The sequence below is a fragment of the Erithacus rubecula genome, assembly GCF_903797595.1.
Source record: "Erithacus rubecula genome assembly, contig: scaffold_118_arrow_ctg1, whole genome shotgun sequence".
In the NCBI taxonomy this organism is placed as follows: Eukaryota; Metazoa; Chordata; class Aves; order Passeriformes; family Muscicapidae; genus Erithacus; species Erithacus rubecula.
Genome location: NW_027636213.1, coordinates 73,542 through 87,311, shown reverse-complemented (window position 1 = coordinate 87,311; position 13,770 = coordinate 73,542).

The following is a 13,770-nucleotide window of genomic DNA, read 5'->3' as shown; positions in this document are numbered from 1 at the left end:
TATCTACTGTGCTTGTGTTCAGCAGAGACAGTAGGGAGCCATGATCACTGTGCATTGAGGTAAAATAAAGTGTCCTGCTCTGATGCCTCTTTCTCTGTGGAGAAAGATACAGAGCAACAAAAAACCAGAAACAATACACTCTCTTGCGTGGTGCAGGAAAAGAGCAAGAAAGAGCAATTTATTGAAAGAAGCCATTGCCTTAAATAAGACAGTTTGTGGAAAACAAAATACAGACAGATCATTGGTCAGAGAAAGAGACACCTCTCTCTCCTCCCTGACTTTCTCATGGACCTTGCAGGTGTTTATCTCTGTTATGATTCCTTGTCTTATGTTTACAAACGAGAAAAAGTCTCCAGCTTGGAAAAAATCCTAGCTGAGGCTGAGAAAGTTTCATGGACTGAGAAAAATACTTAGAACTTGAGAAAAAGGCCTAGCTAAAATGTGCCTAGGCCTTCAGCAGTGTCCACAATTCCCCCTTTTAGTTTTTGAAAAAGAAAAGAAAGAGAAGTGTTTGTAATCCTCCACAGGGCCCTTTGTCAAAGGAGAACAGACACCACTCCTCAGGAGATTTTTGGATACCTGAAGTGCCTAGGAAAATCTTCACAACTGGTGCTTTTAACAAACATAATTCAAAAACTTAATTCTAATTCAGTAACAAAAACCATCACCATTCACCAAACTTATCAAACAGTGAAAAATTCCACCACTAAGTAATTATTCTAATACAACAATGAAAACTATATCAATAGTTTTAACATGAACAGATGAATGTCCACTCTCTGCTTGAAGAGGGATCATCTGGTCAGTGTTTTCTCAGGTTGGTTTCTGGTGAGCTGGTCAGCATGTGAAAGCTGAGCTGTGATCACACTCTGCCCCTGGTGCAGGTCAGGGCAGACACCTTGATGGTCAGTAGCAAAGACCCAGGCATGTCTCATCTGAAGCCAGAAATGAGGCAAAGGTGATTCACAATAACTGGATTGGTTAGATCTTTTCTTTCCCTTTTTCCAATTTCTATCTCCTACAATAGGAACAGCATCAGGCACAGGCACAGGAACAGCCTGAGCCTCTCTCATTTGGATATCATCATTGCAAGTTTTCAGCTCTTCCCTTAGAACAAGGGAATAGAGCTCAGAAACATCTGCCCCAGCGCTCTCCTCCCATGCCCACTGCAGGAATGAAACCAGCCCCCGCTGCTCCCCCTTTGAAGTGAGGACAAAGCCATCGCTGCTGTCAGCACAGGGTGGGAGCGGCGAAGCAGCTGGAAATGCCGATGGGAGGGGTCCGTTCGTGGGGTCCAGCGCTGGGCTCAGCACCGCTCCCGGGTGAACGAATGGAGAAACTGAGGGAAGAAGAGAAGGCAGCCCCACCTCTGCTGAGGCAGAGAAGGGCAGCCCAGACCCTGCTCGGGCGGGCAGGTCGGTCTCCAGCACCGGAGAGGGGGGAGGCGCCGGCACCAGCTCCTTCTCTGGGGTGGCTGGTGCCGACGGCTCCTCTCAGCAGCCGGGTGACGGTCAGACGGCACCGGGGACGGACGGGCCAGCACCGCCCGCACCTCTTCAGGGGGAGGCTCTGCCCCGGCAGGCGGATCGAGCGGCGGCACCGGCACGGTGGAGGGGCCGGCTGACGGCACCTCCTTCTCGGCAGCGAGCGGCCCCACAAGGGCGGGGGCCGCCCCCCCAGGCAGCGCTGGCTGCACGGGGGCTGCTCCAGCCGGGGCCGCTCCGAGCCGGCAGCGCCCAGCGCCGTCAGCGCGGCAGGACACGCCTGCTGCCCTGGCCTGGGGCGGGCCCGCAGGCGGCAAGGGGCTCGGCCCCGCGATCTGCGGCGGTTCCGCGGGGGTGGTCGTGTAGTGCAGCAGTGCAGCATGCAGGGCTGTCGTTTGCCCTGACACGGCCGCGAGTAACAATTGCTCCACCGCATCAGGCGAAATAGCTGCGTTAGCGCTGTGCCTGATCCAGAGCCTGTCTCTCCCGCCTTCGCCTGTGTCCATTAATCTCTGACTCATGGTCACCCAGGCGTGCACCAGAGTGGAAAGTGAGACATCCCCTCCCCGAAGGGCTTTAAACAATCGGTCTCCCAACTCTCCCCAAGCCTTCCAAGGAAAAGCCATTTCGTGGTTCTGGCGTGGGCGGGGGAACGAGAACAGCACCTTTTTCGGATGGGGGAGAAAAACAGTCGAGACGCTGCTCGCAGCTCTCGCTGTCCAGGCTCGTCGGCGCTCGGCTCCGCACGACTCTGCGCGCTGCAGGGGCTCCCGCTCCGCCGCCGCTCAGCAGTTCAAAGAGCGGCTCCGATCGCGCTCTCTCGGTGGGAGAGGAGAAAAGCCAATGATTTCTGCAGGTTTCCCGTCCTGCCGTAGTCAGGTGGGTCTCCGCAATGTCCCAGATGGCTCTCGACTCCGGCCGCGATCCCGGCTCTGCTCCTGGCCCCAGGTTCGCAGCCCTGGTTTTCTGGGTTTCAGTCTGCTCGGTGCAGCTCTGGCTACAAACCCCAGCACGGCCCGCACCCCGGTTAGGACAGGCCTCCAGGGTCCGTCCCGGTTTTTGCAGGCTGTCAGCTCCGAGTTTTCCTGGTGCTGTTGGTCGGTCAGAGATCGCTGAGGGCGATCCCGATCCACTCGAGTAACGATCTCTCGGTGGAACCTCCATATGTTGCCGTGGAGAAAGATACGGAGCAGCGAAAAAACAGCAACAAGACACTCTCTTGCAGGAAAGAGCAAGAAAGAGAAATTTATTGAAAGAAACCAATGCTTTAAATAAGACAATTCATGCAAAACAAAATACAGACAGATCATTGATCAGAGAAGGAGACACCTCTCCTCCCTGGCTTTCTCATGGACCTTGCAGGTGTTTATCTATGTTAAGGTTCTTTCTCTTGTGTTTACAATAAATAAGAAACCTCTAGCCTGGGAAAAATCCTGGCTAGACTCTGAAAAAGTCTCATGGTCTGACAAAATACTTAGAACTTGAGAAAAAGGCCTAGCTAAAATGTGCCTAGGCCTCCAGCAGTGTCCACAACCGGGACTGGCACTGGCTGTGGGGATTGGTTGTGGCTTTAGATCTTCCCAGAGCAGAGCAGCTGCTGGCTGCTGTAAAGTTGTTTCTTGTGAAGGCACGTCAGGCTCCAAAGGCAAAGAGCCCAAGGCTCTCCAGTCCCTGTTCAATCTCTCTGCCATGAAGTCCCGATGGAAGCATGTCACGGTCCACCCAAATCATGAGCGAGTCGCGACTGGTTCTTTTATGGATCTCAGAGCGCAAAAGACACAGCAGGGGACAAAACCAGTTTACTTCTACAGAAATGCAATTTATTTAGTGCCTACCAAAAAATGCGATAGTGGGACAGAGAGAGAGAGAGAGAGAGAGAGAAAGGGGGGTCGGGATTATAGCTACCAAGACGGGCAGACGAATCCTCGTGGAGCCAGCCAGTAGATGTCTGTTGCCGTCTGGGGAGATCTCGGGGGTCTCCTTTGCGAAAGTAACTTTTATAGTCCTTTCCCAAAGCGAGTGGCTTCTGGCCAAAAGGTGGGAAGATTTATGGACTATTGTATGTGGAGCTCGTTACGCTGAGGAACAGGTGGAAACAGGACGCTTAGACCACCTTTGTCGTCATGAACACACGCAGGGCAGCCCATACTGACCAGTCCATTGTCTCTCATCTGTGGGAGCTTGTTGAGTCAGCGCCCCGTGACTAGTTGTCATGTGAAACCAGTCCTGGTAGCATCACCTGCGGAACAGTCACTTGGCGTTCCTCCCATCCCTGGCCAGCGCAGGCCTCAGGCAAGGGTCGTTGGGCAGAAACAGACGAGAGGCTCAGACGGACTCTCTCATCTCCCCGTGACCAACGAGCGTCGCTGAGAAACTCCATCAGCATGATGTTGTGATCTTGCAGCATCTTCAGGACCCGCCCTTGGTAGCACATCCCGGGGGTAGGAAAAGGGAAAACAAAAAAAAACCGGGGATAAGAAGGAAAGGGAAAAGGAAAAGGAAAAGGAAGGAAAATAAACAGGAAAACCACAAAATTGATCATAATAAATTTTCAAACAAATCACAATGATATTAGCTTTAAACAATCAAAATTAATCAATAAAATAACATCCAAATAATTAAAATTCAAACAATTAAAATCAATGAAATAATATTTAAACAATTAAAATTCAAACAATTAGGATCAAAACCAAATCAATAAAATGACATTCAAACAATTAAAATTCTAACAATGAGAATCAAAATTAATTAATAAAATAACATTTAAATAATCAAAATTAAAACAAATCAGTATAATATGTTCTGTGATTAAAACAATTATTTTCCAAAACCATCTTAATCAGAAGATTAACATTACTAAAATTGATCATACCAATCATAACCAGTAACAAACTATTTTTAATCAGTTTGCTGTTATAGGCCTGACTTTTACTGCTCTTGCAATTTGTCTGGTGTCAATAACTTTAGGGGTATCTTTAGCACATGGAGTAGTGATCAAATTATGTGTTTCCATTGTTGATGCCCATTGTGTCAGCCGTTTTACCATTCTCCAATTCAGGATGTATAGAATGACTGACAAGACAAAACTGATTAAAACCAAAATCAAAAGCACAATGATGGGATGACACAATTTGTTTAGGATGCCGGTAGCAGTAGGTGACCACCCAAAAAGAGTATCCCACCACCTGAGTTCAGCATCCCCTTTTACCCTTTCTAAAACCCGATGTATTTCCCTCACATCGTGATGAACTGTCACCAGGGTCTTCTGTCCATTTTTCTTGATTTTTCCCAAGATCCCAATTAAGTCCTGGTGAAGCAACAATTGTTTAATCAAAGTGAGGTTCATCCTGATGGGAGCAGGCACTAACTGATGAATCAGTGTAAAATTGGATTGCAAAAGGTGATAAGACATAACCGGAGCAGTATAGGAAAAGTCACAGCCCATGATCGTGGTAAAATTACAAACACAAAATTTTAAATTATTTTTTAGATACACTGTTCCATTTTCTACAAACACTAAGTTGCAAGCAGTTCTTACACACACACATCCATTTCCTATGTACACCAGCACTGTTGCAGGAGTCTCATCAAGGTGTATTTCAAAATGACAGATATTTTGTTCTGTGTCTAAACAGATGTCTTGGGCCACAATGGCATTGCTTTCACAAATGAAACCCTGTTGCTCCCGAACAACACAAGATTCCAAATTAACAGTTTGTCATTTTTTACCAATTTGACGGGCCCATTCTCTATGCTCAAAAGGATAGAGAATAGTTCCATGGTGATTCAATCCTAATGCAATGATGGGGTGTATCAAATGCACTGAAGCATCGTGTATTGTCAGGGTGGGAAGATTGTTTACAAGTTGTTGTCAGGGCTTGTTCAGCTGGTGAAAAGCAGTGTGGAAGCAAGTGACAGCCACCAGGGTGTCCCAGGGCCACCACATTCAGGGGACCCCTGGGGGAAGGGCAACGATCAGTGCCACGCGGGGTGTCACTAGAGGTGTCCTAGTGGCAGTGTCCCCACAGGTGTGGCGACATTGTCCCCTGCTGTGTGTCCTGCTAGCATTGTGTCCCCTCCCCTCTGTCCCCATCCTCCACCATGGTTCCCTGTCACCCCTCTGTGTGTCTCAGTCCCCTTCCATGTGCCCCTGTCTCTCATCCTGTGTTCCTGTCCCCCACCCCCAGCGTGGCCTAAGTACCTGAGGTCCCAGGCCCGTGTCCTTCAGAGTGTCCCCATGTCCCTCAGAATGTTTCTGTGGCTGCTCCTGGCACTGAGTGTCTGCACTTGCCCCAGCACAGGTAGGGACAAGCCATGACACCCTGTGACACCCCATGAAAACCTTTCTCCTCTGATTTTGGGTCTTGTCTCCCTATTCTGAATACTTGCTCCCCTATTTTGTGTCTTCCCTCTTTCGGGTCTTTCCCACTAATTTTGTTTCCTTTCCCCTTATTTTGGTTCCCTTCCTCTTTTTTTGGATCATTTCCTCCCTTTTCCACCCTTTCCCCCATATTCAGGCACCTTCCTGCTTCTGGTACTTTTGTGGATGCCTTTCCCCTCCTCCAGTCCTCTCCCCACCCCTTAGTCCTCCTCACCCCCCCACTGGTTGCCCCCCAGTTGTTGCCCCACACCACATGGACTCGGTGCTCACCATCCTGGACACACTTGAGACTCAGGCCTGGGGCAACTCCCCCAGCACCGCCACGGCCTTGGGGAGGGGGTTGGGGGTCTGCAGCACCCCGGGGTGCTGAGCAGTGCTGGGTGAACACCCCCCAGCTCTCATTGCAGACCAGTGGCAGCTCCTGGCCGAGCTCCTCCGCCACGACCCGGTGACCCCGGAACTGGGGGCGGTGCTGGCCCCCAACAGCTGCCCAGCTGTTGGTGTCCCAGTGTTCTGCCTGCCTCCAGGAATAAACAACCTCCTGGGACACCCCCCCCAAATCTCCCCAAAGGGCATTTGTGGCTTAGCTTTAGAGTCCTTCAAGCTCCAAAAATCTTCCCCTACACCCTCAAAAACTCCCTCTGATGGAGACCCCAGGGGCGAGCTGCCCCTCTGCGGTCACTGTGAGATGGGGGGACAATGTCCCAGGGGCGGGAGGGCTGCGGACACAGCGAGGGCTGGACTGCGTGGTCCCTCTGCTTCCAGTTCCTGCTCCTCATCCTCTATCCCAGCTCTTCCTCCCACTCCTCCTCCTCTTCCTCCTCATCTTAATCCCTCCACCTCTTCTCCTGCTGTTTCTCCATCACTGCTCTCCCATCCCCACTGCTCCTGCCCCGTTCCCGAGCCCTTGCAGCCCGTAGCAGGAGCAGGGATGGAGCCGGGACAGGTCGGGATGGGCAGCGCGGAGCTCTCGGCTGCTCCCACGCACTGGGGGTGGGGGAAACCCGGCCTGGGGAAAAGGAGAGGGAAACTGGGAAAACTGGGGGACAGCAGATCCAAAGTGGGGCTTTCTGGGGACCCTGGGTGGGAAATTCCATCCCTTTGGACTCTTCCCAGACACCTGGAGATGCTGGAGCAGGGACTGCAGAGATGGGTGAGGGATCCCAAGAGTGGGATTTTGGGGACAGTATCTGTGGGAATGGGAATGTCCTGCTCCTTTGCCAAGGCAGGGTCACATCCGAGCCAGGTGTGCAGGGCAGGACCTTGCCCTGAGCCTTAGCACTGTCCCACCTGCAGTATCTGCTTCCCCTCGGCCTCTTCCTCCTGTGGCCACAAGCCCAGCTTGGTGTTGAACAAAGGGGCTGGGGTCATCCCATGGTGGGGGCTGCACACCCCATCTGCCCCCTCTCCAAATTCCCTCCCGGGGACTGCAGGAGCTGGGGCAGGAGCCCTGTGGGGAGGGAAAAGAGGGTGACACCAGGATTGGGTTATAGTGGAGTTGTAACTGTGGCCAGGGAAGAGCAGGGTGAGAACATGTGAGAGGAACAATTGTGCACACAGGCAGGGCAGGGCAGGAGGAGGGGCAGGAGCTGCTCCAGGGGCTGGAGCTGATTGCCCTGACATTCCATGGTGCAGTCTGTGCTGAGGCAGCTGGGCCCTGCAGCCCATGGAGGGCATGGAGTGCAGAGATGCACCTGCAGCGCCTGGAGGAGCCCGTGCCAGAGCAGGGGGATGCCTGAGAGGAGACTGGGACCCCATGAGAAACCTGTGCTGGAGCAGAGACCTGGCAGGGACCTGCAAACCGTGCAGAGAGGAGCCCACGCTGGAGCAGGGTCCTGGCAGGACTTGTGAGCTCATGCAAGTGTGACCCACACTGCAGCAGTTTGTGAAGAATTGCTGTCTGTGAGATGAACTCACCTTGGGGAAGTTCATGGAGAAGCATCTCCAGAAGGAACCTCATGGTGCAGCAGAGCAACCACTCCTCTCCCCGAGCAGCAGGAGAAACAACACGTCAAGAACTGACCCTGCACCCACTGAGGCAGGAGGTAGAGCTGGGAAGGAGGGAGAGATGGGCAGAAGGTGTTTTTAAAGCTTTATTTTACTTCTCACTATGCTGCTCTGATTCAATTCATTTAAATTCAATTAATATCTCTAATTTCAAACCTGTTTTTCCCATTATGGCATTTGCTGCATGATCTGTTCCAGTCCTTATCTCAACCCATGAAGCCATCATTATGTTTTCTCTCTCCTGTCTATCTCTGGAGGAGAGTGAGAGAGCAGCTTTGGTGGGTGTCTGGCATCCAGCCAGGGTCATCTGACAGCACTTCCTTCCTCTCATTCTTTCTTTCTTTCTTTCCAGAGGTGTCACAGTGCAGAGGCTGAGTGTGGCTTTGATGGGGGCAGTGAAGGTGTTGGGGAGCAGCAGGGACAGGAGCCCCAGGGATGTGGGACAGGCATGAGAGGGGCCCAGGCAGCTGGCAGGGGGCAGCAGGACAATACCCTGACAAGGTCAGGTGCACAGGGCAGATGTGGAATTTCACAAATCTAGGACCATCTCAATATACCACCTTCATTGCACCAGATACCAACGGAGGCACCACTGAGGGAAGCCCTGGGAGTGTCCTGAGTGTGGGAAGAGATTTGTGCCAGCCTTAGGTTGCAATGCAAGACATAACCAGAAGTATATATTCTATCACCATCTGTTAAAACCAGGTAGAGCAGTGTTCCTTATCTTTTCCATGACTCATCCCTCATAACTGTGGGGGGGATGGGATGTGGGGGACGGGGGGAATATCCTCTGTTAATAGGCCAGCTGTTAAAGCCAGGTGGAGCTGTTTTCTTTACCTCTTCCAGGACCCACGCTCTGTCTATGAAGATATCTTTGGCTAATAAGCCACTAAATCTCACTGCAGGACTGATCAAATTACATCCTCAATTTGAGATACCACCCTCATCCATGAGGAAGTGCCAAAAAAAGTCTGAAAATTTGAAACATCAGAGAAGCCTTTTTCCATTAAATTTCCAGAGGAAGATCAAGTCCATCTTCATCACCACTAGACTTAAAAAAGAAGCTACACCTTTCTCCAAAATCATTGTTTCAACAAAACCACATCTACCACTCCAAGAAAACTACAGCCACCATTTAATCACACTGCTAGCAACACCCTGACCAACAGGGCGTCAGGCTGTATTCTGACTATGTCAGTACTCTGATTTTTATACTACTATATTTTTATTTTAATTTTTCTAGTAAACACTGTTATTCCTATTCCCATATGCTGAAGGAAAGCACTGCTTCAGCTAGTGAGAATCCCTCCCCTGCCTCACGGAGGGACAGTCTGATGATGCAGCAGTGGAACCCACAACGTTACAACCGTCCAGGCTCCAGCTGAGCTGCAGGGGCAGGCACAGCCAGCAGCAGTCACCCTTGTAAAAACTAAAAAGTCTAAGATGAAATGAGAGCACCCAGTTAATAAAGATAAGAAAGGAGTGTCCTCACAACCTGTAGGGGAGTCAGAGGTTGAGATTATCACTGATTCCCTGTAGTATAAAAGTCTGTAATTTGCAAAAAGACATTGTATGATGGGGGCATAATATGATTACTTCAGGTCCGGAATTTTTTGGGTACAGGTGTGCAACTGGATGGTTCTGAGGCAAGGAATTTGGGATCCTTGACCCAGGACTCAGGTGTGGATCAGGTAGTCGTAAGGGAGCCAGACCCCCTTTCCCTCTGGGAGTAGTTTTTAATGAGTGTAAGAGAGAAGTTTTTCCACAGAGAGAGAATGCAGGAGCACCACCATAGAATGTGCTGGAAGAGCCTTGAGGAAGGGATCCAGCAGCTGAGAGAAGTGGCAGCACTGGAGGTGCTCTTTGGGAGGGGTGGACAGCAGGACAATGGCCATGACAAAGTCAGGTGCACAGGGCAGATGTGGAATTTCACAAATCTAGGACCATCTCAATATACCACCTTCATTGCAATGACTAATGCTGGTAACAACCAAGAGACTGGGTTCTGTCACCAACAAGCTCAGAAATTACAAGAGTATGATCAACAGCCCGATGCAGACTCATGTCTCTGCTGTGGTTAAGGAACTCAAAGAGGAGTTTAAGAGATGAGGGAGACAAGGGAAGAGATGAGGAAGATCAATGCAGCATGAGTACGAGTCACAGGCCCCAAAGTCAGAGCCCAACACCCCACAGCTAGGGAGAGAGGGTACACCTCATGAGCTGACCAGTGGTTCTTTTTGCACAACCATGGGGAAAACAGGAAAAGGTGAGATGAGAAACCCACCTCTGTGCTGGCAGCACGGGTGTGTCAGCTCAGGGAGGGAAACGTTAACAGAGGGAGCTCCACTAAAGTGAAGGGAGCCTCCCATGACCAAGCTGCCAGGTATTACAGAAAGGAGGATAACCTGTGAGATCCCCTTAAAAAAACCTCTAGTATGTATGCCCAAAAAAGAAATAATAACCAGGGCTAGAGGGGCTCTGCCTCGAGCCAGGGAGAGGCATGGGAAAGCCAGGTCTTTTGGATGGAGTAGATCCAATGCCCTGGCACATCAGAGCCACAGAAACATGAGGTGTTAGTTGATACTGGTTCACAGTGTACCCTAATGGCATCAGGACATGTGGGGGAAGAACCTGTTGCCATTGTTGGGGTGACAAGAGGATCACAGGAAATGACTTTGCTGGAGGCTGAGGGGAGCCTGACTGGGAAGGAGTGGCAGAAACATCCAATTGTGACTGGCCCAGTGTTGCATCTGGTTGTTAATTAGGGTGGTAGCTAATAAAGGAGCAGGAAAGGCCTTTGCAAGGGTTTTATAGAGATGTTTATTTCAGCCACAGATCTGCATCATCCAGAGTTCAGGGAACAAAGGCAATGGGGCTTGTGGGGGCTTCAGGTTTGGTACATGGGATCAGCAGGCGGGGAAAACTTTAGGGGTCAATTACCAGGGGACAGGGGGTGTCCAAGGGTGGGGTTAGGGCAAAAAGGCCAACAGGGAAACAGAGTGGGAGTGACCAAAAGGCTGACAGACAGGGAGAGGGGCACAGGGTTGACCCAGGGAATAAAACAGGGGTTGCTTTCCCTAATTGGGAATGCCTTTGGTCTCCACAGCCCAGATGCTCCGTGTATTCTAGGCACAGACTTTCTCAGGAACAGCTATTACAAAGATCCAAAGGGACTCAGGTGAGCTTTTGGAATAGCTGCTGTAGAGGCAGAGGGCATTAAGCGATTGAACACCTTGCCTGGACGATCAGAAAACCCATCTGCAGTAGGACTCTTGAAGGTAGGAGAGCAACAAGTGCCAATTGCCATCACGATGGTGCACTGCCAGCAGTATCGGATGAATCAAGATGCCATGATCCCCATCCATAAAATTTTGGCTAGAAACCCAAAGGGTGGTCAGTAAAACCCACTCATCCTTCAACAGCTGCAATTAGCCTGTGGGCAAGTCTGACAGAAAATAGAAATTGACTGTAGACTATTGTGCCTTGAATGGAGTGACTCCACTGTGGGAGCTAAGACAGAGAGTACCATGGATTTAATTAGCATAAGCAGCTGGATAACCAAGATGCCTTGGAAAGAACACAGAGAGCTTTGAAGATTGCATGAAGATTGGATCAAGACTGGTGACAGGAAAGAAGATTGAATTAAGTAGAAAAGTTGCAATATGTGTGATGGTTAACCCAATCAATGCACTAAAAAAAAATACTAGCCTTCCTAAAAATAGTATATAAGCATATGTAGCTCACAGTAAATTTGGATTCTGATCAGCAGTCAGTAGTTCCTGTCTCTCTCTCAATAGTTGCTGAGTGCTGCTGTGCCAGACATGCTGGAACTCCAGTACGAGCTGGAGACCAAGGGAGCAAAGTGGCACCACTGACATTGCAATTTTTCAATGCATTTTTCTCCATTCCTTTGGCAGCAGAGTGCAGGCCTCAGTTTGCTTTCACCTGGAGGGGTGTCCAGCACACCTGGAACCGACTGCCCCAGGGCTGGAAACACAGCCCCACCATCTGCCATAAACTAACCCAAACTGCACTAGAAAGGGGAAAAGCTCCAAAACATCTACAGTATACCAGTAACATCATTGTGTGGACAAACACAGCAATAAAAGTGTTTGAGAAAGGAGAGAGGATCATCCAGATTCTGCAGGAAGCTGGCTTCACCATCAAGAAGAGCAAAGCCAAGGGACCTGCCTGAGAGATCCAGTTCCTGGGAGTGAAGTGGTAGATTGACAGCATCAGATTCCCTCTGAAGTTATCAATAAGATCACTGCAATATCTCCACCAACCAGCAAGAAGGAAACACAAGCTTTCCTAGGCACCATAGGTTTTTAGAGAATGCACATTCCTGAGTACAGCCAGACTGTGAGCCCTCTCTACCTGGTTACCTTCAAGAAGAACAATTCCAACTCCAGCTCTGAACAGTAACAAGCCTTTGCCCACATTAAGCAGAAAATGGCTCATGCAGTAGCCTTTAGCCCAGTCAGGACAGGACCAAAAGTGAGGAATGTGCTTTACTCTGCAGCCAGGAACAATGGCTTGTCCTGGAGCCTTTAGCAGAAGGTGCCTGGGGAGACTCAAGGCCGAGCACTAAAATTCTAGAGTCAAAGTTACGGAAAGACAGAAGCCAACTACACTCCCACAAAAATAAGAAAGTTCAACCCACCTCAGAAGTAATTAGTACAAAAGCACAACTCCTCTTGGCACCCCAACTACCCCGGTTCTGGAGTGGATGTTTAAAGAAAAGGATCCCTCTACCCACCACACCACCAACACTACATAGAATAAATGGATTGCCTTCATCACACAGTGAGCCTGTATTGGAAATCTGAATTGCCCTGAAATTTTAAAAATAATTACAAACTGGCCACAAGATTAAAACTTTAGTCTCAGTAACAAAAAGGAGCAGAAACAAGTAACCCAGGCTAAAAAGCTCCACCATACAACCAACTACCAGCACAAGAAACACGCTGTGCTCTTGTCACTGACAGTTTCTGTCTCATGGTTGAGATGAACCAGAAGTGGAAAGTGGCCGCAGGGAGCCCCACACGACGAGTCACACAAGCTACTGAAGGAGAAGGTGAATCAAGTGCACTTGCTGAACTCAAAGCCATTCAGCTGGCCCTGGACACTGCTGAAAGAGAGAACTGGCCAAAGCTCTACCTTTATACTGAATCATAAATAGTAACCAATGCTCTGTGCAGTTAGCTAGAAAGGTAAAAAAAGGCCAGCTAGCAAGATAAAGGAAAACCAATTGAGGCTGCTGATGAGTGGAAAAACATTGCCACTCAGACAAACTCTCTGTAAAAGTCCATTTTGTAGATAGGCATGTCCCCAAAAGGTAGGTAATAAAAAACACCAAAAGAACAAACAAGTAGATCAAGCTGCAAAAATAGAGATGGCACAAAAAAATTTAAATTACAAACATAGGGGAGAGTTGTTCCTAACTCAATAGGCCCATAGTGCCTCAAGCCATCAAGGCAAAAATGCCACCTCTAAGTAGGCACAAAACTGAAAAGTAGATTTAACCATAAATAGAATTTCTCAAGTTATCCATAACTGTAAGACATGTGCTAAAATCAAGCAAGCCAAGCCGATAATGCCTCTCTAATATGGGGGGCAGTATTCCAAATATAAGTATAAAGAAGCCCAGCAAATGAACTACATCACACTGCCTCAAACCCCCCAAGGCAAGTGCTACGTGATCACAATTGTAGAAGCCACCACTAGATCATTAGAAACCCACCCTGTACCTCACACTACTACTCAAAACACCGTCTGAAGCCCAAAAAAGCAAGTCCTATAAAGACACAGCACCCCTGAGAGAATCGTCAGACAACAGGACCCATTTCAAGAACAGTCTTAGAAACACCTCAGCCAAAAACCAGGATATTGAATAAA